We start from the raw sequence: 24,415 nt of genomic DNA, 5'->3' as shown, positions 1-24,415 counted from the left end.
TGCATATTTTTTGTTATATTTGAATAAAAGTATTACATAAGAGTTGCCGCAATAGCAAGGGTTCTGATGTTTTGACAAAAGAATTTGACAATTTGCGCATGGGCTTAAAGCTGTGAGCTGAAGCTCCTGTGATACAGGGTTTGATTCCCACAGCCTTCATGTGTCTACTGTGTGACCTTGAGCAAGTCACTTAACCAGATATTGCTTGGTTGCACCTGAGAATTTGGGCTTGACTCCTCAGTGGTTACCTGGATTGCAAGCCTAGTAGCTACCTTGAATTTAGATTACATGAGAAGATAAGGCATTACCTGACTTTTTCTAGTGCAAGTATTACGTATTTCTCTGAATTAAATGAACAATTATTCTCTGCATCCCAGTAAACATTTTATTGGAAGAAGAACTAACTCACAAATGGATAACTAATGCAGTTTTTATGCATTTTTTCCACTAAATGGAAATTTATCTTCTTTTTCTTATTCAAAATAAGATTACATCCCGCCATAAAGTTTTCCTTATGTATCACTACCGTAATGCGACTACAAACTTGACTGAATTTGTGTAATTTTTCATTATCAGACAATGTTTAGCTGCTGCATGTGCTTTATTAAACAACTACTGAGACAAAAAATTGGATAACTAAAAAGTAATGATGCACCATTTTATATGAATAAATTCTATACATTGCACTGTCTGATACTTAATTCTGCTGTTGAGACAAATTCTACAGGGAAAGTGATGATGACACCTGTGACGATGTGAGGTATTGCCATCTGTGCTGGGGAGAATAGGGCAGTGCACGTGTAACATATGCCTGCATAGTTAGCTGGAGGTTTGTAAATAATTTTGTGTCATTTGACTATCACACTGACTTGCACAGATGCTTATGTTAAAAATGTATGAACAATGTTATTGTAACTGATTGGATGTTTATGTTTGAATGGGAAGTTCTGGAGGAGAAGAGGAGGTTTTTGGAGTTGTTCTGTAGCTTTTGATACTGCAACACATCTTAGCAAAGCTCTGAATGTGTATTGTACCATAGTCAGGTGATCAAATGTGATGTCATTCCATAACCAGCATTGAGAGGATGGAACTCACTCAGCAGCTTGTTTTTTTTCCCCTTTGGAACCTGATATAAAAATCTATGACAGTTATCACAGTTCAGTTAGTTGAGTTCAGTTCAGTCAGTTTGAAGCTTATCACCTTGCCTTGTGGAAGTAAGCATCTCAACATCCTATTCTTTTGACAGTCAGGAAAGACAGTGAGATTAGTTAAGTATTGCTTTTCTGCATCTGTTTAAATCTGTCCAAATGTGTTATTTTTATTTCTCCTGTGATTGAAGCTCTTTTGTCTATTGCACTTAGATATTTAGTATACTCATGTTTTCTATTTTATTATTTATTATTAAATATTTTTATACATTTCATTGTGGCTGATCTTTTAGAAAATAATTTTAATGTCTTGATAGTACTTGTGCTTATTTTAGTGATGCCTTGGCCACTCCAAAAAGCCTGGCTGCTTTGGTTACACTCTACCTTTATGTTAGTATTGATTTTAGTCAATATAATTGGATACCCTTGTAAGACCCTGAGAGTGGTTGACTGGTGGCAGTGTAGTTACCTTATAGTCTGGGCAGAATGGGGTAAAGTTAGTAAATCTGTACCAGCCTTTGCTAGGAGTGTGCTTGTATGAGAATCAAATACCCAGGTGTGGGTGTGTCAGCTACTTGGAACTGGGACACAGTGTTCCAAAATGAATCTTGTTTGGGATCTGGAGAGACTGAGAGTCCAGTCCCAGGTCTGGAGCATGTTCCCTGTGTGTGTGCTCTTGGGGGAAACTGCTTGATGCAGAGAGCTGAATATAAAAATACTGTGCTAATTCATTCCTGTTTTTAGTGACTGTCTTTCATTGGTGTCAGTGGTGAGTATTGAGGCTCCTTGATTACTGCCCAGGGTAGAGAGGCCGTCACAACAAATCACTACAAAAGCAAAAACAGTCTTATTGCAAACCACTGAAAAATCAGCCTAGGATATGTTAATATATATAAAATCTATCAATGGAGAATTGTGAAAGAATAGGGAAACTATGTGCAAAGTTCAAACTGATAATCCACAGAAAGTCCATCACAGTGCAATATTCTATTCTGTCTAAAATTCATACAAATTTTCTTCACTAGTAAGAAGCTTCCTTATTTGGGGAATGCAAATAACACAAGAAGATGTCAGTGGGTTTCATATCTATACTCTGTCAGAAGTAGAACCATTGCCAAAGCTGAATCAACAGCATGGTGGCCCATGAAATAGCACAATCACTTATGCCACCCTATCTACACATATTAGACTCATGTAGAGGCAACAAAGTTAAGGGTAAAATAGAATGGCCAGATCTATTTGTATGAGAAGAATAAATCCCTGACTAGGACAGAGATGACCCCCCATGTTCAATTAATGGACCTGTCATCTGTTGGACCTTGCATGTGGAAGATGACCATGCCAATGCTGGGAACAGAGAGACCAGTGCTATTCAATGCCACAATCCCTAAGAATAGGGCTGGTGACAAAAGCCCTTACCCTGGTGTGCATGTGTGACAATCAAGCCATGAATGCAGTAGCCTTTACTGCAGGCACATGGGAGCATGCACTCTTACTGAGGCAAATAAAGAGTCCCTGTGATGATGTAAGTTGCTTGCAATCCACTGGGGGGGGGGGTTATTTAAGAGTCTACAAAATAAACACGGTTTAAAATCATGGAGAGCCCACTGACAGTGTAAGGTTATCATGCCTTCCACACATTTAGACCAGCTATTACACAGACAAGGACTAAAGGTGGACATGTATTTATTTACATCAAAAATAAATATACCTCAAGGTTGGTCAAACAGGAGGATGCACTTGATCTTCTACACATTGTAATCACCATAGACAAAATCCAATACCACTTCCTTGCAAGCTATAGGTCCACCTCTATGACCAAGGAAACCCATACCATGTATTTCAACTTAATTGGAAACACTCACCATCTAACCTAATACCAGATTCATGGGTGACTTTAATTATTCCACTATTCATATATGACATCAAATGTACAGCCACAGAGATTCCTGGATTTTGTAAACACAAACTCTCTGGACCAGATTGTCAATGCACCAAGAAGCAACCATTAGTCCTCACTAATATGCGATAGTGCTGCACAGCCCTAGTGTAATATCTTCTTTGGTAAGGTCAGACCACAAAATGGTCTCCTTTGAAGTAAAAATAAAACCCAGAACCCCAGCTAACCCTGGAATATTCAGGAACTACTCTAAGTCTAACTTCCTACCATTAAGTGGTAACTTGGCAAAATTTCAAGCCCCCATAAAACCTGAGAACACTGCTGCCTACACAGAACTGTTCACAACAACCCTATACAAGCATGTTAATAGCTGCATAGAGGTAGCTGTACCCAACATGAAAAAGTACAGAACTAACTTGAAAAATAAGCCACCCTGGTGGAATCACAACATCATTAGGCTGTGTAAGAGAAGGTAGAAAATCATGGCAAAAATTAGGAGGTGCAGCACCCAGCAGGATAAAAGCACTCTCATCAAACTAAACAAATAATCCAGAGGACAAATAAAGTGCACCAAATCCAAATATGTGGTACATTTGGCCTCCCAGGCCAAGGACAACCACATGACTGTTTAGAAATGTGTATTATAAATGTCACGACTGTTTAGAAATCTGTATTTATAAAATTAAATCATAGCTGAATAATATCTTAACTTAACTATGTACTGTACCAGTCTGATGAGTTTTGCTTTAATGTGTCTGACCATGTAAATTGTGAGTCCCTTTTGGGAACATTACTAAAACACTGTATATAACTCTTTGTCTTATATTGTCTATGTAACTAACTTGACGTGTAATCTTTGTAATATTGTCTAGTGGAGCTGAAAATGGACATATATCCAGTCGGACTATCCTGGTAAACAAATGTAAAATAAATAAAAATAAATAAGACATTTTTTAGCTATGTTCACAGCCTCAAAGGCAGTACATAATTGTGTAAATTCGAGCAGGATGCGAACAATCCAAAAAGAACACCAACTTTATTGTGTTAAGCGCTTTCTTCTTGCATCCTGCTCGAATTTATTTGGTTTGATATTCCTGTGGTTGTAGTACATAATTGTGTGCAGAGCTCATTGTAAATGGAACCACCTATACTGAGCCAGAAGATATAAGCAAACTTACTGGCCAACAAATTGATCTCCAACTTTACCCCTCTCCCCTATCAACCTTCCAGCAGGAAATACCATCAAATATAACTCAACCTGCTATAACTAAGGAACAGGTCCTTAATGCTCTCTCTAAGGCCAAGAACACTGCATCAATGAGCCCAGACAATTTCCAAGGATACCTTCTAAATAGCAGGAAACATGATCTAAGTGGACTTCTGGAATTGCTATTTAATTGTAGCTTCCAAACAGGTTTTGTGTCTCATTAATGGAGAACAGCAACAGTCATCCCTCTGCACAACGGTTGACCATCTACAGACCTTGGATACCATAGAGCCATAAGTCTCATTAGTCTCATATGCAAAACCATGGAAAGAATTATCATGGAAATGATCAATAATGACATAGGAAACCTCCAAACCACTGGACCAAACCCAATTTAGTTTCATCAAGGGCAGGACATGCCTACTCAACCTAGTGGACTTCTTTTAAAATGTCACCAAAGCAATGAATGAGGGCAAAATAGTCCACACTGCCTACCTTAACCTGGCCAAGGCATTTGACACAATTCCTCACTTAGGCATTGCTGACAAACTTAAAAAGTTAGGTACAAATGCTTATGTAACTTGGTGGATAGCCAGGTTGGTCACAGACAGGACCCAGAAATTTAGAATTGAGGAGTCCACCTCTACAAAGAGCCCAAACAACAAGTGAAATCCTCAGGGATCAGTCCTGGGACTGCTCTTTTTTCACATTTACTTCTCTAGATTTAAGACCAATGTCAATGGCCACTGACTGACTAAATTTGCAGTTGATTGCAAATTATGACCTGTCATTGAATCCCACACTGACACAAATGTTCTCCATGAAGGGCTGACACAGACAAACAACTGGTGTCGAGCCATGGACTAAAATGAAATGCCAAGAAATGCATAATAGTATAATTCTGGAATCCATCCACCCCTGGTAACTATCATATTGACAACACACAACTAAGAGTTGACCCAGTAGTCAGGGACTTGGGGACACACATAGACAGTAATCTAGTCTTTGACCATCATGTGTCTACAGTAGTTAGGAAATCATTCTATGTTGTGCAACTTATAAACAAAGGCATAGCATCTAGGTCCAGGAAAGTCATTGTTCCACTGTACTCAGCATTTATCAGACCTATCATTGAGTACAATGCCCCCTTTGGTATATACCTAACTAGTCATATCCAACAATTGGAACATCCACAGAGGTTCCTCACTAAAAGAATGCAGGGTGTAAATAACATGTTCTATGCAGACTGCCTCAAGGCCCTATCCCTGCATTCTTTCTTCTACAGGCTGTTGAGGGGAGATCTATGCCTGGAATACAAAACATTGTCAGACCCCACTCTGATGGATCTCTTGCATATCTGCAAAACAAACAGTACCAGAACTGCTCATTCTAAAGAGTTAAACATTGCCTGTGATATAAATAGGACCAGCCAGAGAGGTAGGTATGTATCCCAGAAACTCCCCCATCTCTCGAACAGGCTCCCCATCCATGTGAAACAGAGTTCCTCCCTCACCCAATTCAAGTGTAACTTGGATAATTGGATGGGGAACAGAAAATTCATCCCTGGTTTGGCACCTATGTCGCTAATGGACACAGGCAACCTGAAAATGTTTCATCTCCCAGGCCCCTGTTTACACTTATCAATGTACCAGAATTTGTCAAAGATTTGAGATACATGGCTAGGCTTAAAAAGGCCCTTGTGGTCATTAGCCTAGTAAACACCAATGAACCTATGAACACACATGCGCGCACACACATACACACACACACACACACACACACACACACACACACACACACACACACACACACACACACAGTCCCCAGGCTATCACAATCATGCAGAACCAAAGTGAATTTTCAAACTATTTTCCTGGCATTTCAAGTGTTTGAACTGTTGATAGTTTTATGCATATGTACAGTATATGTATGCGTGTGTGTGTGTGTGTGTGTGTGTGTGTAGATATAGATATATATATATATAAATATATATATATATATATATATATATATATATATATACACACATACACACACACACACACACACACACACACACACACACACACACACACACACACCTATATACAAACACATGCATACCTTCATTATCTGTATGCCAGTAAGGACATAAAACACCTTTGTGACCGCCTGGATGATGTTACCTCTGGACGTCTCTCACTCTCATACTGGGGGTCCCACTTCAGAGGAACAAACAGACTCTAGTCTGTTTTTTACAACCTGAAATTAACCAATCAGAACAAAATAAGGGTTGTGCTGCTAAATGCTAGGAGCTTAAACCAAAAACTGCCCTCCCTGGAAGCATTTCTATCACTAGAAGATTTAGATGTCTTTGCAGTCACAGAAACCTAGTTCAAGGCCTCACAGAGTACCCCGGCCTTGCAAGGCTACAATGCCTTCCACACCTTTAGACCACAAAATGAACATGTCTCAGGACCCTCACGCAGCATTCATGAGAACATTAAAAAGTATGAAGATTCTACCCAACACCATGCTACTGGGTGACTTCAACTATCCAAACATTGACTGGGAAAGCTACTCAAGCTCAAACGCCCTAGCCCAATGCTTCCTTGAGTTTATAAACTCAAACGCCCTTGAACAGCTGGTCACTACTTCCACAAGAGGTGACAACATACTGGATCTGGTCATCACCAACATGGGGAACCTATGTTCCACACCTGAGGTAAACTCATCATTGGTAAGATCAGATCACAAACTAATCACACTGGACATCCACATCCCGACCCCCCCCCCACAGTCAAGGAAATCAATGGAAAAAACTTCTCTAAAGCCAATCTCACACTCCTCAAGACCGAGGTGGGAAGTTTCAAAGCTCCCAATCAAATGGAAAATGATGACCCATCAGCAGAATCCTTTACAAGTGCATTCTATGAACACCTTCAAGAATGCATAGACCGAGCCATCCCAAGTAAAACCAAGACCAACTCCTCAAAAAATAGGAAGCCAGTCTGGTGGACCCAGGCCATAAATAAACTTTACAACAGAAGGACGAAACTCCTGCAAGATAGAACAAAATCCCAAAATAAGAAGGCATCTCTGATTAACATCAGTAAAAAACTGCGCTCCCTCATTAAATCATCCAAGGCCAACTTTGAAAGAAAAATAGCCAATGACTCTAAGAATAACCACAAGGCCTTCTTTAACTATGTCAAGAGTCTAGGGCCAAACTCTCAGATATGCTCCGAGCTAGTGCATAATGGCCATAAATGCACTGAACCAACCAACATTGCCAACATCCCGGCTGACAAGTTCAGTGCAAACATCACCCCCCCCTCCACCAAAGGAGCTAACACCCATCCCAAAAGAATGTGGTGCTCCAGATATCTCAGACACACAAGTAAAGACAGCCCTTGCAAAGGCCAAAAACACAGCATCAATGGGACCAGGTGCTATCCCAGGTTGTGTCTTACACGAGCTTCAAAATTAACTAACCCCCCATCTCAAATCACTATTCAAATTCAGCCTCTCTACAGGCTATGTACCCAAAGAATGGCGTATAGCAACAGTCATACCACTCAACAAAGGTGGTGCCACAACTGACCCTGGGAACTATCGCCCTATAAGCTTGACTAGCTTGGTCTGCAAAGCCATGTAGCGCATTATCATGGAGCTCATTAACAGGGACATTGGAAAGCTCCAGACACTGGACCCCACCCAGTTCAGCTTTGTTAAAGGCAGATCTTGCCTCCTGAACTTGGTTGACTTCTTCGAAACAATCACCAAGGCCATAGATAAAGGGAAGGTGGTCCATACAGCATATCTGGACCTCGCTAAGGCATTCAACACCATCCCACACTCAGGAATCATAGATAAACTCACCAGCTTAAATATCAACTCCCATTGTCACGAGATGGGTAGCCAATTGGCTCTCAGACAGAACCCACATGGTAAGAGTGGCAGGCACCATGTCTGACTCTAAACCAGTCACAAGTGGAGTCCCACAGGGCTCAGTCCTGGGACCCCTCCTGTTCGGTATATATTTCTCTGAAGTACAGGCAAAGGCAGAGGGACTGTGGCTAAACAAGTTTGCAGATGACTGTAAATTGGGTGCAATAATTGACTCTCCAGCTGACACAGGCATCCTGCAAAAGGGTCTCACAGAAACAAACACCTGGTGTCAAAGTCACGGCCTCAAGCTAAATGCCAAAAAATGCATAGTAATCCCATTTGGGAAAAACAAAGTACCTACAAAATACCACATAGATGGGAATCCACTAAGTACAGAAGAAGTAATTAGGCACCTGGGTACCCAAGTAGATAGCATGCTCTCCTTTGATAACCACATAGCCAAAATGGTCAGGAAATCCTTCTATATGGCACACCTGATCACAAAGGGTTTCTCATCCAGATCCAAGGAGGTGATTGTGCCCCTTTACTCCTCACTCATTAGGCCCATAATAGAGTACAATGCCCCATTTGGGATGTACCTCACTAGACACCTGCAACAATTAGGAAGACCACAGAAGTACCTCACTAAGAGGATTAAGGGCCTTAAACAATTACCCTATGAAGCATGACTAAAAAAGCTCCAGCTCTTCTCAGTCGCTTACTGTCTGCTCAGAGGTGACCTATGCCTGACCTATAGGGCCATGTCAAACCCTGAACTAATGGACATGCTTCACTTCAAAAAAAAACGAGATCCCTCAGAACCACTCGTTCTAGTGACTTGAACCTATGTACAACAATAAACAGGACATGCTGGAGAGATAGATTCCTGTCCAAACGACTCCCCTCACTCTGGAATAGAATCCCAATCCATATTCGACAGAGCTCCTCTCTGACCCTCTTCAAGAGAAATCTTGATGAGTGGATGGGTAATCGTAAGTTCTACCCTGGGATCACTTCAGGAGCCCTGTTGACAGAGGCCCAGGTTACTAATCTAATGGGGAGGCGAAAGCCATCACTCTGTGGCTAGGCTTATAAATGCCCATGGGCAGATAGCCTAGTACTTACCTATGAACCTATGTGAAAACCAAAGCAGGCAGTGTTTCAATCTATACTAGAGATAAATTCACCTCTCATCTAGTTAGACTTGACAACTCCATGGAGTTACTCCAGGTCCAGGTTATGGTGAGTAAGACCCCCCATTCAAGTCATAGCCAGTTATAGATCCCCCTCTATGGGTCATGACATCCATGAAGCCTACTTGACCAAACTGGAGACAATCCAGATTTTTCCAAACACGCTGGTTATGAAGTATTTCAGTTATCCCACCATCAAATCAGAAACTTATGCTAGCCCTAACTCGCTAGCACAAAAGTTCTTTGACTTTGTTAATTCAAATGACCTGGAATAAATTGTCCATGCCTCAACAAGGGGAACAAACATTCTGGATCTGGTCGTCACCAACATGTCAAACAGATGCACTGCAGCAACTGTCAGACCTTAATTAGCTAAAACTGACCACAAATCAGTCACCTTCAAGCTGGCACTAACACTAGAACTCTAAAAGGGTGAAATCAGACTATAAAATTTCACCAAGGCAAACTATACCCTCCTAGGTGAGGTTATAAATGCATTCCAAGCTTAGGCCTAACCTGGAAGTGGTAAGTACACCGAAGCTTACACTAAAGCCCTGTGCAATCACTTGCATAAGTATATAAACCCGGCCATACCATAAAGAATCAGAGTCAGAGTCACAAGTAAAAACAAATTTCCATGGTAGACATCCAGCATCAACAAATTTTACAACAAATGCAAAAAGTTGCTGTCCAAGAAAACAAAAGCAAGGCCCCAACAATGGAAAAGCACCCTCCTCAGCCTAAACAGGCAAATAATACAACTTGTCAAATCCCCTAAGAACATCTTTGAGAAAAACTTGGCAAGTACAGCCAAGGATAGCCTTTACCAGCTATGTATATATCCTAAAGGGTAGGACACAAGCATGTGCAGAACTAGTGTCCAACGGTATCACCAGACTGACCTCACAGAGATAGCAAACCTGCTAGCAGATAGGTTTGGCAAAAATTTCACTCCCTTATCCCATCCTGACTTACAACAAACCTTCCCCCAAACTTCCGACCCACCCGACATATCTGAAGTGCAGGTCCTCAAAGCCTTGTCCAAGACAAAAAAACACAGCCTCTATGGGACCAGACAACATCTCAGGCTGTCTTCTAAACAGGCTAAAACATGAACTAGCATCACCACTAACTACCCTTTTCAATCATAGCCTAACTACAGGCTTTGTTCCTGTGGAATAGAGAACAGGAACAGTTATTCCCCTCCACAGAGATGGCCTAGCAACAGACCTGGGGAATTACAGACCCAAAAACCTGACCAGCCTCATCTGTAAGGCCATGGAATGTATCATTAGGGACCTCATAAATAAAGACATAGGTGACCTCCAAACTTTGGATCCTACCCAATCTGGCTTCATGAAGGGCAGATCCTGCCTGTTAAATCTGTGAAAATTCTTTGAAAATGTGACCAAGGCAATTGACGAGGGCAAATTTGTGCACACACCATACCTTGACCTGGCAAAGGCTTTTGACACAATCCCACATTCGGGCATTACCGATAAACTTAGCAAACTGAATGTAAACCCCTTAGTTGTAAGTTGGGTTGCCAATTGGCTCTCAAACCAGACTCAAACTATCAAAGTGGGTGACTCCACATCAACCAGCAGACCTTTTATCAGTAGGGTGCCACAGGAGTCAGTGCTGGGCCCCCTTGGATACTGCCAAGGTCTAAATTGACACTAGGCCCAGTTGCCTTGTATCTCCTATGATCCTATTATCCTACCTTTGTAAATAGCCAGTCAGCAGGTACCAAGTCATTTATAGACAGGTAAGAAGTCCTTTTCCCATAATATTCTTTGCTTCAATATGTTTCAGTCTGATGTAACACACGTATAGGTGGAAGTTTTAGCAAACATATCCCCTCAACCTCAAAGGCACCATGTGATTCATCACAATACATATCTCTACAAAGAGCAAATCTATTGTGGGAAAATGTGAAGTGAAAGGAAACAACTTTTCCCCCTTTTGATCTCATATATGTGACATTACTGCCTTTACTTTTCCAATCAATTTCTGTCTACAGACTCAGTGTCTCTTTGAATTCATATCCATCTCTAGACTATAAAGCCTCCCAGACTGACTTCAAGTTATAGAGTAACAGATACCTAAACACAACCAAATCACTTAGAGCCAAATCTTTACACCATCGAGTAGCTAGCCCTGCCATGGCCCACAGACTATGATCCGTGTTCTCCTATCTTGAGGATACTGCACACCACAGTAGATACCTAAAGCAGTTGGGCTATACAACTCTTCCCCTTGGGAATCATCTAGAGTCTTTGCTGCTGCCCACAGCTCCATTCTTGTGTAGGTTTGATATGGAAACAGCACATTTTTCAGAGGTCACAGGAACTCCACAGAGAGACTGGGAGAACATACAAATGCCAAACAGGCATTAGCCAGTGGTGAGGATCAAATCCTGTACTTTATGCATGGGAAATGAAGACCTTAACTGTAAGAACTGAAAGGACTGTAAAATACTGGAATGAAATGGAATAACTGGAAGAAACTGGAATGAATGTCTTTATCTTTTAATTACCCAGAACTGTGCTGAACAGGTACCAGTCTCTCCTTTATGTGCCAAGTCTTCTTGTACCTTTCAGAATAAAAGTCTGCATGCACTGTAGTTTGGTTAAGAACATTTTATTATGTACAGTGGAGGTAGATATCAACAGTATCCAATCAGATCTTACTGTCTCCAGTAACACTGCTGATAAAATGAAATAGACTGAATTGTTATGTCCATAGCTTCTGTACGCATATTTCTTTCCTCCTGAATAATATAATTAATATTCTGGTCTGCTGGATATTTGACCTGACATCTGTGCTCACTCTCAAGTGTCTGTACCAAACTTCTGAGGACTGCTCTGCAATGACTTTCTACTTATCAGTCCAAATTAACTAACTGACTTATTGTGTCTGAAATACCTCCTAATGATATCAAAACCCTGTAAATGTACTACATGCCTTTTTAACCTTGGTTTCCAAGCCTGCTTGTACTTAATGTACTTCACATTCTGTTAGCACATTTTATTCTTATCAATATTCGTGACTGAAGGGTACTGTAACATTCTTATTGGATCTATGTACATGTAAAATGCTAAACAAAGATATACTTCTTCTTTAATACAACTGCATTTCTAGACTTACGCAAAGAGAATCCTATATTTTTGTCTAACAAACTAAATTTAAATGAAACTTGATCTTACATTAGCCATTATGTCAACTGGTTGACAGCTGACAAGACACCCTGACCCCATATAGAAAACGGGGAAAAAAGTGGGTTGATGATAACAATGATGAGATACCTATACCACCAAAAGCAAAACTAACATCAGATGAGTTCTCATAATATTCTGACATCATTTCCTTTATCATTTTATGGAACAACTCACTTATAAATATATGGGGTCGGAAAACATTAAGGATTACATGTAGAATATAACCATATGGGGACATTTGCCACCCACTCCACCCATTTATATTTCTTTGTAAGATAGAACAATTTCCTTCATGCACAATAATAAACAATCACCAAATATAGCTAAGACTAATTTCATTATCAATTAGCAAGTGAGTACAATATTATATCTATATCGATATTTCTATATCTATATATCTATGTATGTATATATATATATATATATATATATATATATATATATATATACACACACACACACACACACGCACACACGCACACATAGATAGATATAGCTATAGATATATATGTGTGTGTGTGTGTGTGTGTGTGTGTGTGTGTGTGTGTGTGTGTGTGTGTGTGTGTGTGTGTGTGTGTATCGGCCAAATTAATATTGTCAACTCTATAGAAGGTTGACATCTGTTTAGTCGAAAGAATTTGATCAGCTAAACATATGGTTGACAGATATGTGAGAGTTTATATTTTGCATGCACTGAGATTGTTGCCTGGCACATGCATAGACGTGTGCCAGTGTTTGCAAACTCTTTCCCCAAATTTAATAAAATCCATGTAGGCATAGTGTAGAGCCTACATGGAAGGTACCATGGCCATGTATGCGGTTCCCCTTAGATAGCACACCGTGGATATTAATGATGGCACACTGCTGAGGGAGAGCCATGGAGCACGGTCAGTGAATCAGTGTAGGGAGTATGTTACTAACTGTGTCCACAGATGAGTAACACAGCCCCTGCACTGTCAAAGTATATTATATCAATGTAGTTTTTTTTTTTTTTAAGTTTGCATGGAGAGGCACGGGGCATAGCAAGAGACAGGTGCCAGACATCTAAAAATAGAAACCAGATACATTTAATTATAAATGCAAAGGTCAAGTTTAAGCATAGCTGAGTGGGTTTACTCGGTGCAGTGTGGTGCTCAATAGTGCTTAAATGTAGCTGAGAGGTATATCTGAAAGCATAGCAACATTCTACATATCCACATAGCCAAATGGTTAGAGTGACAGTCGTATGTGCAGTAGATGCAGAGTTTGAATACACAAAAAGATTATTAAGCATTTATTTTCCAAATACAAATTATGCCAATTATTTCTAAATCCTGATGTGCTGTGCTCAGCTAAGCTCCACTAAGCCCTGCTAAGCCTTGCCAAGCACTGTTTAAACAAAATCCATTTTAGCACTCCGTGCATCTCCGCTTAACTGGTTTGCACACTGCTAAGCATTCCAAAGCATTGCTAAGCATTACCAGTTTAAGCATTGCTCAGGTCAGCTGCATTGGTTTGTGCAGTGCCAAATGATCTGCTGCATTTTTAAAAATTGCCCAGTGGTGTGTAAGGGCATGAAAATAGGCTATATTACATGCAATAGGTGGGAATACTGCAGAATCTATTGGAGTTCAACATGTGAGGATACTATGGCAGATGTTGGAGAGGGTTTGCACTTTCGGGCACAGTGGTGGGGCATTGAGGAGTCCAGGGTCATCGTCAGACTCCTAGTGAAAAAACATGAAGACTGGCTCATGCAGGGAAGTTACTGGGGCTTGGCATGCAAAATGGAGGCCTGGGACTGGCTGACAAGGGACCACACCAATGCAATTGGTATCTCCCACACAGGTGAGCAGTGTCATCAGCATCATGATAACCTGAAAAGATGAAAAGGGGCTCTCTTGGATGCCTGGATCCAAGAATTCCAGACAGGCGATGTTCCACAAGTGTGTAAGTATGTTTACCTGCATTTCACCAATATTTAACCTTGAATGTCTGCTAAACTGGTATGTATAATGGTGTGCTTCTCACCCAACAGCTGCAGAGGTGAGAGCTTGCAATGTTGAGGTGCATGCAGGGTGCCTGGCCAGGTTGCATCATGAGTGTGGTGACTGCGGATGTATCTTCCAATCTATAGTCATATAACCAAGAAAGAGTAAAGCATTAACTGCCATTAGGTATATACAGTTTTAATTGTATTACAATGAATGTGGTCGTAGACCTGGACTGCAGTAAGTGATTACTGCCAAATGCACTGCAATAAGCAGGAAAGTGTAAAGCATTAACCTTGATAAAGTAAATGAAATAAAGTTTCTATCACAATAACTGTGGAATTATAGCTGTAGTGCAACACCTGCATTACATTAACTACTGTTCAATAAAAACTTGAAACTATACCAGTAAATGCATGAAGGTATCTGTAATAAACTGTTGTGCAACACTGATATTTAAACCCAGTAACAATATATTGTATACACCTGAAGTTTATTTAGTAATGTATAGGTTACCTAGAATCTCTGACATGATTTCATTTCAGATGTGTCCAACTGTCCCTGCAGTGTATTATAACACTGTAGTAGTAGTACCAGGTCATATTTAATTTGCAGGTGAGCTCGAGGAAAAAATCAGTTAGTTAGAGATCAGCAGTGACTCAGTAGCTCACTTTGTTAAATGCTGTGTACAAAGTACATTTTGCTACACACAGACCAGGGTTCGAATCCAGTTCCATGTACTAATAACTATTACTGAATCAGATATATTATGATGATAGATATTCTCTCCACAGGGACTACTGGATAATGGGTGAGGTAGCCCATATTATGTGTAAATAATTGTTCAGATGTCACAGATTCTTAAAATCATTATCACGAATGTCCTATTTATGCATACAATAAAGGAAACAGGTTCAATAATAACAAAATATAATAACATAAAAGAAATAAAATGTGTACTTACAGATATTCTCTCCACAGGGACACAGGTAAACGGGTGAGATAGCTCATAGTATGTATACACATAACTGTTTGTTCAGATGTCACAGACTGTTAAAATCATTTTATCACAAATGTGCTATTTATGCATACAATAAAGGAAACAGGTTCAGTCATAACAAAATATAATAAATAAAAGAAATAAAATGTATAATCAAAGTATGGCTGTATTCCTGTCATTTGTTGTAAAGGTTGATGCACTCAATTACTACATGTGATGCACATGTCCCCTGCAGTCACTGCTATTAGGTACGATCCCCATGCCTGCCAAGCAAGGCATGTTAGTTGTGTAATGTCTGTACTGTACACATGCATGTCTCTCGAGTGTCACACTGTCCCGGAATGTAATTGCTGTTGCGTAATCCCTCTGTCACAGAGGTATTATTGATATGATTATATGTCAATATGAAATTAAAAGCACATTAGCCCACAGTACTCCTTGGTAGTTATACAGGTCCACTTGATGTACAAGTGTTCTTTGTAGTTGTGTACCAGCAGGTGTTACTGCTTGGCCCATAGTGTCCCATGCAGATAGCTTGAGAGGTATGTATGCAGCAGCTACAGGGCATATTTACACATAAGAAAGGACAGACCTATAATGTGGATAGCATTACTGCTGTCAACTATATAGCCCATGATGGTATTAATGGACTGTATTTCTCTCTCTTCCCACCCCTTATCTTCAAATATTTCTTATTGTTATATATTGGTTATGGTTTACTATTAACATATGTTGTTCCATACACTTTATTTTGGGCATGTGTTTTATTAATGTTATGTATTACTATGGTTGCATATTAACATATCTTGTTGAATTACTTATTCTGTTGGCCTTATGCCGTAATTGTTAATGGCATGCTGTTAATATACTGACCTGTTATTTATTGTTGTGTTTCACATAATATGCATTTAACATAAATGGGGTTATTATCAATGTTCTGACATGCTGTTATTATTAACAATGGCTTTGTTCATAACTCAACTATGTTTATTGCTTTACCTCCATACTCACAGTGCATCTGGGTAGGCAGGCTACTGCTGATCTGCCTACCCCGACCTCAGCCGGCCATGGCACCGGGTACCAACTCATCTGGGACCCAAGCCGGTGGTGTCCCCACTGCTGGCTCTGCACCACCTTTGATTGGAACTGCCTCAGGGGATAGGGCCCATCACCCCTGATAGTGGAGGCAGAGGGGGTTTGTCACCCAGGATCAACTACTAGAGATGGTGCACAGGATTGTTCACAGGAGCTATGAACATCACCTGCACTGGATTGAGGGCAGACTGGATAACCTGGTGGGGCCTGAGGGCCCAGGCAACCAGCCTCCACCACAGCCACCTTTGGGGCAGTGAAGAAGCAGTGTTGGCTGCCCATGGGTGAGGATCTCAGTCATGCTGCTGCTGCCAAGAGGCACATGCACCTCTGATTCCACAACACTCTCCCCATCCAAGGTGTTTACCCCCTCATGTGTCACACACTGCCCCTGTATGCTGTCTTGTCTGTCTGCAAATGCAACCTCTCCTACCCAACTTCCCTCCCTACATGTACCTACATTGCTACAAAAAACATTCCCACTCTCATCTTAAAAAAATGGGCACCTGTCTAACAAAAAAAATATTGCCCCATACATAGCTCTCCATTTCACACACGTGTCCACTGGATACAACAAATTAGGTCCGGTTGGCATTTATGTTGTCCTCACCACTCTCTCTGAGGTTTGAGGGTCCAAATTCATGTACAAAATCTGTACAAATGCACAGCTGTTGCTGTACAAGAAATGGAGAGCTATGGTCCTTTCCTACACTCATACTGCACATCCCTGCCTCCATTTCAGTATGTTTTTCCCACTGCTTGCCCCCATTTCACCACTTTCCTATCACCCCCTTTTTGTTTTCTTTTTTTTTTTTTTAACATGGCATGCCATGCAAACCTGCTTAAATGTGCTTAAAAGTGCCTTAATGATCTTATGTGTTTCTTACAATGTTAGGTACATCTGCAAAATAATCACCCCTGCCACATCTTGAACCCAGGCACCTGTCAAATACAGCACAGCACATTAACCCACTAGGTCACTCAGCTCTGAATTAATAGAGGTGTTCCCAGCAACATATACTGATTACCACTGACAGACTGCAAGTACATATAATGGGAAAATGGCAGTGTACTTGGGACTGTGATGCAAACACTATACCAGTACACAGACAAATAAATAATAATGGATGTATGTGAGGCCTGGGATAGCAGGTATACCTGTCAACTGTACAGACTGCTGCAGAATGTCCACAGTTTTGCCCCCTATGGTTGGCCCGGTTTTCATAAAAAGAGTATGTTTCTGGGACAGTAGTGGAGAGTCATTAAAGATTGAGGTTAGAAAATCACAACAGACATTTGAGTGTTACACTTCATACCCTTCAGAAAACACATGCTAATGCAAATCCTGTTATTATACCAACATTCTATGTTTCTAAGAACAATATGTAATGATTGTCCTTAGTTTTGGGCCTTTGCCCCACTTGTATGTAATGACTTTATCCAGAGTTCTTGCTCTAACAGGTTGACAGGTATGATAGCAGGTAACTGTCCCCTTTCATCATCAATATCTTTAAACACACCTACTAAGGCAGCAATGGCAAAGCACATATGTCTACAACTGGGATCCTGCTGCACAACAACTGTCTTTGAAAGCCATGCTCATAATGATGGATACAGACATGTGTCACAGACTATATGCATGCACATATATCTTGCTAATAAGCATGCTGCAGTGCTGACTTAGAATCTCAGTCTGTTAAATGCCTCAAATGCAGTACATTTTTGTCACCCACAGTCCTCAGTTTGAATTCAATGTGTTGCACTTTAATTAGTCTTGTGAATACAGCAAATAATGACTGAGTCATGCAATTTTAACCCACACAGGTTGCTGCTACTGAATTAATTGCTACCCATGTTTGCAAGTCAAAGGCCTGTAGGTAGGGACACACTGCACATATTCATGTAGCCTAATTATATGTCACCTACTACTCTATGATTGGCACTGTTATATAACAGATGTACCTTAAGCACATCCCTTGAGTGTACTGTACAGGGTACCCACACCCTGGCTCTGCTGTAACGATAGAGCTGACACTGCTGCCTCAGTTACACATACAGCTTGCTGTCCTCCAAAGTGTTCACATGGAACATGTGCAGATATATGTTAAGCTACCTGATACAGATCTACCATATCCCACACCCCCAGAACAAGGGATCCAGACAAAACCATACATAAAGGGGGTACAACGCTCCAGTGACAGGGACATGTTTCACAGAGATAGTGAGTTGATAGAATAACAGCTACTCCACCAGCATGCATATTCTGATGGGTATTATAACGTCTGACACTCACATGTCTCTCCCCCCTTACTGACCTCAACACACAATGTTTAACACTGAACTGCCAGATAATCACAATGTCATGGGACAATGGCCAAACATAGCATGCAAAACTGTTGACATACCTCATAAATTTCAACAGTAGACAGTAACTGTATCTACCCTCTGCAATGCTGTAGGCTCCACACCTCAGTAATGTCCATCTCAAAGACTAGAAAAGGGGCCAAGGCTACATGAAGGCCTTAAATATTGCACTGTGGAGCCATGCCATTGGCTAATGAAAGTGCAACCCAGCTGTTTTGGATGTAGTTAGCAGGTCTGAGCCACAGAGTGGTGCACAGGCAATTACCTGTTAATGAGCATTATCTACAAAATGCAATCAACTGCCTATGGGAAACAGGTCTGCACATTGCCTTACCAAGACAGACTATGATTTAGCAAGCTTTTTCTTGAGGATTTGTTCACAAAAGGATTATGTCACTCTACTAGGTAATACATGTCCCCATATAATGGGACACAGATAGGAGGATGGAGGTATGTGGAGTAGGGAGTCCAACAGTAGGCCTGTAGTACATCTCTGGAAATGACATGTTGGTGATACTCTGCTGTCCAACAGCTACAGGCATGCTTCTCAACTATGCTTGCTTTGAATCAAATCATAGCTCTGGCCCTCTTACTCCCTCCTACAATGGTCAGCTCCTGTATGAAAGCTAGAGGATTATTGACAGTAAGTAAGGGTGGACATAGCTGTAATATCACATGATGTACTATTATTCAGCTGCTCTCAGTCTGTGAATGTCACACAGGAATAGTTCAGACATTGTAAAGGTGTCCCTGACTGTTCCTAATGTACTCTGGCTAGGTCACTGTTTTCTTGACATTCTTACCTCATCACTTGAGAGCTATGGCTAACATACCTGGCAACCCCCTACAGCAGGAATTCAGGTTGTACCCATTATTAGTGGGGGAACACAGGACAAATCACAGCAACAGAGTGTATATATTGGCCATACAAAATAGTACTATGAATAGACTAACAGATATTACTGTAGCATAAGTGTATTCTGAGGGGTCTGGCATATGACAGCCAGATGCTCTATATTCTGACAACAACCATCAATTATTGGACAAACATTTGCCAGATGTCCACATGTTTGTGCCAAAAGGACCCCAAATATCAGACACATGCAGACATTATGCAAACATCTGTGTACTGTAGAGGTATGATGCCTACAGGGAAGATATACTACAGCAGGTTTGCATTGCTGTCTGTCATTGTGGCACACTCATGTTGCTGGACTGTTCCTATATAGTTGTAATAACGCATGCCTATTTGTCTGACAGTGGCTGTATGACATAGTAGTGGGACTTTGCCCATAGTGGACACACCACAGTCAACAGCATTGATGGGTGTGGAGATATACAGCAGACTCTGTCACGGCACACAGGGACATAACCAGTACTGCTACTATGTTGGTGATAGCCACACATGTAGTGCGTTGATAGATTGTGGGGTATGATGTGGGAGGTAGCAGTGGATAGTGCAGGCCATTTTAGTTATGCAGGGTCTGTACATAGTGGATGTCTATGTATCTGGTCTTGTAATGTGTTCCCCTCTTGTTGTCTTTCAGGAAAGATGTATCAAAGGAGGCAGCCATCATTTTCAGCCACTGAAAATAATGTTAATCTGGATGGCCTCAGACTGCATCATAACATTCTGCTGTCCAGGAGTTACCAGCATTGTGAACAACATGCAGCACTGTGGGCTGACATTGTCACAGCAGTCAACCAAATAGGCCAACAGGACAGGATCTACAAGCAGGTCTGACACTGGGCCATAGATATGGTCAATGCTGCATGGCAAAGGGCAGCCACTGTGGCCAGGGAACATGCTGCCACTGGTGGAGGACCTGCAGCAGAACAACCACTGTTGGCCAAAGAGGAATTTCTGGCAAACCTGGGAACAGCCACCAGCTCACAAGCATCCATCACCCCATACATCGTGGAGGTGGGTGTCACAGCATCCACATCAGAGGAGTGTCCAGCTAAGTTTCCTGTGTTCATCACTGTAATACTGTATCAGTAATTGTGGCAGCCTCTGCATACCAATACATGGGTGCCAGGTGTATGTGCATGGGGGGATTGGTTTTAATGCACAATTGTGCACACATATGCAGAATGTCAGCAAAGTAGGCAGTATCACATTAGCTACTGTACATGTGGATATACACACATATTACCCTGTAACAATGCCACACTTGGTATTGCTGACAATACCTCTCCCTCACATTTCCATAGTTCTGTCAGGTTTGGCCAGAGTCCAAGGTCCTGTACCTGCTAAGTGTGATACTGTTGTTTTACAGATCATATATGCCCTAAGAATGTTAAGGGCTGCCATTTTGACCTAGGCGTAAATGTTATGCTTAGCCAGAGTAGACGAGGTTGCATGTTCAATTTTGGATCAGTTAACTGGAGTACATTGAATGGGTAATCACAGTCATGTATTTGCAGGAACATTAACAAATCTGCATGTAATTTTGTGAAGGACCTATACATCATGCTGTACAGGAGGCAATCACTCACAGATCCCTGTTCACACACAATATGGAGATGGAACATACCTGAGGCGGTGATACTATAACTGGCATGGTATGGTCACGAAGGGTGCACTGTGTTTTAAGGGGAGGTCTATCAGATACACTGACATATTGCTTATCTCACAGGTGTATCGTACTGGCAACATTAACCAGATGTAGCTGCAGTGCATGTTATAAAGGGTCTGTCTTGTATGTGTATGTTGTTGTTTGTGTGTGTTGTGCATGGGATCAGAAATAAGATGTGGGATGTGTAATGCAGTTGTGGCTGACAATGTAATAGCAAGTAAGCTCCATGGCACATGTGATAAGTGCATAGTGCTTTAGTGTGTACTACTAGATAGGTAGGTGTTCTAATCTCACAGCAGGCAACTCTGTGTGTGTGTGTGTGTGTGTGTGTGTGTGTGTGTGTGTGTGTGTGTGTGTGTGTGTGTGTGTGTGTGTGTGTGTGTGTATAAATATATCCCCTTGCAGCAGTAAGTACACATATGGGTGTATAGTTGCCATGCATTTTACTGCCATGTGACAAACTGCTGGCTGTAACTAGCCCACATTTACCTAGGCATAAATGCTATCTGCCACCACCTACATTTGTATGTACAGAACACCCAGGTGACACATATCAAGGGTAGCAGGCCTTGTCACAGGGTATGCACGCATGATTACCTTGACTGCCCTCATTGTCCCTAACACACTGTTCTACACATATGCACCCAGGTAACCACACATATATACAGCCATACCTTGCTGATGTCATATTCACCTGTGCTGCCATGCCATCCTATGCCACTGTATTGCTGCCAAGTCTCCATAGCTCAGCCACTCAGCACCCTGGAACAGAAATATACCCAGTTAGGTGAGACACTTGTCAGTCTGCAACACTACCAGTAGTCTAACATCATACAAAGATACACAAACTTTGATGTGTACTCATGACACATGCCAGCATGCAACACTTGTCATGCCCACAAGAGCTCCCAAGGCACAACAGTACCCCACTATAAAACCTGCATGTAAAGTAATATAGTCACCCTGTGCATCAGACACATATGTCCATGGCCCTGCATTGATGGCATGGATGGCAAGGATGTGGCACAAGTATCATGACATGCACAGGGTGCAATGTGGGCATGCCAGAGGCCTAGGCTGTGCCAAACAGTTGACAGTATGTGTGTGAGTCAGGAAGGGGTGCTGCTTAGATGGGCCATGGAGATGCGCCATGTGTGTGCCTGTTGGTGACCTGCATATGACAGTGATGTTTGAGTGCATGCATGAACACAGTCAAGCCCAGTGCTAGCCCTACATATATGTTGGATAGCTGTGGACTATACATGGTAGAGTGGAGAGTTCACGATCTCCGGCCATGAACATGGGAACTGGCTCTGTCAGGAGTGGCACTGGCAACACCATGCTCAGGATCAGATGCAATGCTAGTAGCTGATGGTGACTGCTATCTGCTGGGCCCAAGTCCCCCATGGGACCACCCATGACCACGTGCCCATGGCCTGCCATGTCGTGGTGTGGACAACACACTCTCTTCTGTGGTGCTGGAGGTACTGCCACTATGGGAGCATGAGTGTGCACAGCAGATGGTGTTGTTGACCTACTCCAACCAGATGTTACAGCGCAGACAACATGTGGTGAAACACTGACTCTGTCTCAGCCCACCATCTGTCCACTACATCAATGAAATGATCCATGGCATCACTAATGCAGTGGAGTCAGTCACATATGTCAGACTGTGCTGCATCCATAATCCTTAGCATTTGTCTGGTATTGAGTTCGGAACATGCCTGTGCCTCCATGATGGACCAAAACATGCAGTGAGTGACTCGTGATGTGACAGCTGTGACAGGTGATGGATGGGTAGCAGTCTTCCTTTGAGCACCCCTGTCAATCTGCGTATGTGGCACCTCACTAGCTCTCTGGCTATGGCTAGTGTCTACACTCACTGATGCCATAGTTGTGACACTCTCCTATTCGATGTCACCACACTCTGACTGTCCAATATCTGGGCCGCAGGGAACTGGGTATGTGTATGCATACTGACTGTATGCAGGGACACTGGGGGAGGAGGTGGGATGTCAACGAATGCAACAGATTCAGCCCTCAAAAACCCCACCTATGTCTCAGTATGACCACCATCATCATCAGAGTCCGATGAGACACTGACATCAGGTTGTGAGGGGGGATAGACTCCAACCCCCATGTTCACCTGTGAGGAGGAAAACAAAATAAGTACATTACTACCTGCACTATTATGTATGGTAATCCACACAGATACATCTACAGGTGAGGAGCCAAAACTGCACTACACATACCACATCTTATTTTTGATCCCATGCACAACACACAAGCAGACTACAACATACACAGATGAGACCAGCCCTTTATAACATACACTGTAGCTACTTCCGGTTAATGTTGACAGTACTATGCACCTGTGCAATAAGCAATATGTCAGAGTACATGATAGACCTACATCTAAAACACAGTGCATTCATCTTGAACATACTATGACAGCTATAGTATCACTGCTTCAGGTGTGTACCATCTTCATATTGTGTGTGAACAGGCATCTGTGAGTGACTGCCTCCTGTATAGCAGACTGCATAGACCTTCTCAAAAAGAAGTGTAAATGTGTTATCGCTCCTGCAAATACACAACTGTGACTACCCATTTAATGCATGTCAGTTAACCCCTCTGAAACTGACCATACAAGTATTGTACTCTGGCTAAGTATAACAGTTGTACCTAGGGCAAAATGTCAGCCGTTAACATTCTTAGGGTATATATGATACATACAACAAAAGTAGCACACTTACCAGATACAGAACCTTGGACTCCAGCCACACCTGATGTACCTATGGAAATGTCAGGAAGCCGTATTGTCAGCAATACCAAATGTGGCATTGTTACAGAGTAATATGTGTGCATGTC

Source organism: Protopterus annectens, chromosome 3.part1 (genome assembly GCF_019279795.1).
Source record: "Protopterus annectens isolate FY-2018-M chromosome 3.part1, PAN1.0, whole genome shotgun sequence".
In the NCBI taxonomy this organism is placed as follows: Eukaryota; Metazoa; Chordata; order Ceratodontiformes; family Protopteridae; genus Protopterus; species Protopterus annectens.
This window is presented reverse-complemented; position numbering follows the sequence as displayed.